We start from the raw sequence: 3863 nt of genomic DNA on the forward strand, positions 1-3863 counted from the left end.
CACAACGTTGGGATCGTTCACTGTGTCGCCTCGACCTAGCACAAAAGCACGACCACGAGCTTCATTGCCGTTGTTGTTGTTTCCACCGTTGTTGTTCCCGTTGCCCTGGTTATTATTGTTGTTGCGGTTCTGGTTCAATTGAGGGCAATCGCGTTTGAAATGACCTTCAGCCCCACACTGGAAACACCCCCGGTTTCCACGCTGTGGCTGCTGCTGCTGCTGCTGGTTCTGTGGAGCTGGTTGCTGAGGCTGCTGATTCTGATTCGCAGGACGAGGGCTCCTGCAGTCTTTGGCCTCGTGCCCCATCTTAAGACACCTTTGACAACGACCCTTGTTACATGGGCCGTGGTGATGCCTGTTGCAGTTGTGGCACCTGGGTTGACTACCCTGATATCTCCTCTGTCTGTGACCACTAGAGGATTGCTGACTGGGACTCTGATAGTGATCGATCTTCTGCTGCTGAGCTTGTGGCTGAACAGATGCTGAACCTTTGCTGGAATCCCCATCCCATTTTCTTTTACTGTCACCAGATGTAGCAGGAGTAACTGAGGTGGTGACGTTAGCAGTAGCATTAACACGCTTGGGCAGTTTATTCTGATCCACTGCCTGATCAGTGATACGGTGAGCAAGGCGCTGGATTTCCTGAATGTTTTCAAGGTTAGCCGACGTCACGTGGCTCTGAATTTCTGGCGCCAATCCCTTGAGATACAACTCAATGCGCTTGTACGGAGGGTCCACCATAGTAGGACACAGTACGGCCAGCTCATTCGACCGCTTAGTATACGCTTCGATTTCCGATCCAACCATTTTCAGATTATACAGTTCGTCTTCCAGCTTGTGAATATCTTCCCGCGTGCAATACTCACGCTTGATGAGTTCCTTGAAATCGTTCCATGGGGTGGCGTTAGCAGCTGCCAACCCTAGGATCTGAACTTGGGCGTTCCACCAAGTTAACGCTATTCCTTCCAAAGTGCCAGTAGCAAACTTGACCTTGCGAGCCTCAGGGCACTCGCACATTTCGAATACTGATTCTAGCTTCTCGAACCAGTGGAGGAGTCCAACCGCTCCTTCTGTGCCGCTGAAAGAGTTTGGACGACAGTCCATGAAATTCTTGAACGTGCAGACAGGCTGCTGCGCGTGTTGACCTATTGTGTACGAATAGGACGAGAGTTAAATACGAGAGTTGGTGTAGGATCTAGAGATCCTAGTGTGTGCCTATACTGCAGGATATACTACCTGCTTGAGCTGCTGCAACGGCCGCAGCAACTTGAGCTTGAACAAGAGCCTCTAGCTGGGCTTGTGTCATGTTGATTCGTCCAGACATGATCTTCATAGTAACAAGTAGCATACGTAAGAATGGTTCGCGAGTAGGGCGATGACAGAAAAGTGTAGGCATATAGGTGTTCTCATGTAATCAAAGCATGTGTATCTAAGCGTAATGCGAGCAAAGTTCTAAACAGTTCTAGCAAACAGGCAATAATCATAAACCTTATTACCTAGGATGTCGAGTCTTGCACGTGGAGCGAAGCGTCGTTGTGGATCGTTGAGAGCACTGTTCTGGTTATAGTCCGGTTTTAATAAAAACGTTTTCCCATATTAAAACCAAGTTCTCTATAACCAATGGCTCTGATACCAATCTGTCACACCCCCAAAATCCACCCGCGGAATACCACCGCTTGGGAGCGTGACTGACCAGGATCAAGCCATCAATCATATCAAACATAGCATTTAATAATAATAAAAGTAATTAACGTAAGTCACCATGACATGATTGATGTTTCAAAACCAAATACTGTTTTAAGTAGCGGAAGCATAGCAAAGTAAATTCAAAACGAGTTATGAGTTCGACATCATTAACGATCCATCTGCCCACAACGACCTGCTCCTTCCCTGTGCAAGCTCCCAAGTATACCTAAGGTCCTGCAAGGCATGCAGCAAATAATCAACAAACTAGTTGAGCGAGTTCACAGAAAGTAAGTTCATAAAGTAATGCATAAGTATAGCTAGTGGGGGCTTCCCATACTAGTGTGTAATAAAGGTGGGGGCTTCCCATGTTCATCCTGGTTAACGAGGGCTTCTCATTAACGGTACTTACTAGACTAACTTCCGACCATGTGTTCTTCTTTACCGAGAACAGGAAAAACGTACAGGGTCACGTAGGCTTTACGTGACGTGCCCTTCCCCGAGGACAGTGGTACGCGTGGGGGCTACGTAGGCTTTACGCAGCGTGGCCTTCCGACCTGGAAGCCAGTGGATGGTATTGGGTTACGTAGGCTTTACGTAACGTGTCCTTCCCGACCCGGGAGACATATGGAAAATATACTGGGTTACGTAGGCTTTACGTAACGTGTCCTGACTAACCTGAGGACGATGGTCTATAGTCTGGTATATGCGTAAGTACGAGTAACTCCTTTAACAACAACATATTCAACCCAATTCCCAACCCGGGAATCCCATGCCTTGGCTGTGTGAACTCACCTTGGTTTGCTCGGCAGATACACAGAAAGTACAAGTAGCAAGTAAATGATCACTCACGTCCTATCATGGTTATTATACGAGTCAGGTTCGTATATAGCACGTATATAGTAATCACGTATAGTCATGGCAAACATGTACGCACGTAAACAGATAAGACATAACATGTGAGGATCCAATTGTTCTAAGTCCATTCATACCCGGCCCAAAGACATAAGCAGCCCAATAACAAAAACAGTCCAGATTCTCAATCGGCCCAAATAGCAATCACATACAAGTCCATTAGCAAAACAGTCCACAATTTAAATCGTTGGGCTCAATAGATTGGGCCCGTGACAGTGAAGGCCCAACAGTGTGCGTGTAAACGATGGTCTCGAGTCGCAACGGAGATCTCGAGTCGCAACCGGAGATTACGAGTCGCAACGGCTGGTTGCGAGTCGCAATGGAGATCTCGGTTCATCATGGTCTGGTTACGAGTCGCAACGGGACTCGCAACCGTGGTTTCGGCTGGTTCTGTTGTGGTTTCGAGTCGTGACCACGAGGTTTCGACTCGCAATCTGAGTCGCAACCGTGTGCCGTGTGTGTAACCGATTTCCATAGATCCTGCATTGACTTATCCGTGATTTCAGCTAACAGTTTGGTCAGTTTCGGTAACAGATCAATTAACATAATTTCCAACAATCATTTAGCATGATATCGATCAAACAGAACAATTGTAACACAAATTCATAAGAACCCTAATTAATTCCATATGAACAACATTAACAATTCGCATGATCCGGTCCGATTACTAGCATACACGTTAACTTAACAATTGAGCATAATCATCCATATATGAGCACACACATCAGTCGATTAGCACACGTACAATCTGACATCATTATCTAAATAATCCGATTTGCAACAAACATGAAGCCGATTACATTTATCAACATTCAACCCGGTTCCTAACATATTATCTTGTAACCACTATTGTTTATCATACAATTCCAACCGGATAACATCATGTAACACGTATAGCACAACAGGAAACACAAATCCAAAGGTAATACACTAACCGATTTAGAATCAAACAAGAAGAGTGTGATCCGATCGAGATGATGGTCCTGCCGTCGAGTTCCAAGCAAGCCGAGAGAGAGAGCAAAGCTTCTAGGGTTTTCTTGTGTGTGTTTGTGTTTTGCAAAAGTGGTGAAACAAGCCCCTTGTTCCGGTTTTGTGTTGCGAGTGGGGAGTGGGCCGAGCCCACTTGGTTGTTTAATGGTCCGCGTGCACAAGGAGTGGCCCAAAGGGCTTTGTGTGGCCGGTTTGTGTAGTTTGGGCTCGTGCAACACATAACATTCATACATACACAACACACGTAAACAATTATTCATTTAAAATCATATAAT

Source organism: Helianthus annuus, chromosome 8 (genome assembly GCF_002127325.2).
Source record: "Helianthus annuus cultivar XRQ/B chromosome 8, HanXRQr2.0-SUNRISE, whole genome shotgun sequence".
Lineage (NCBI taxonomy): Eukaryota > Viridiplantae > Streptophyta > Magnoliopsida > Asterales > Asteraceae > Helianthus > Helianthus annuus.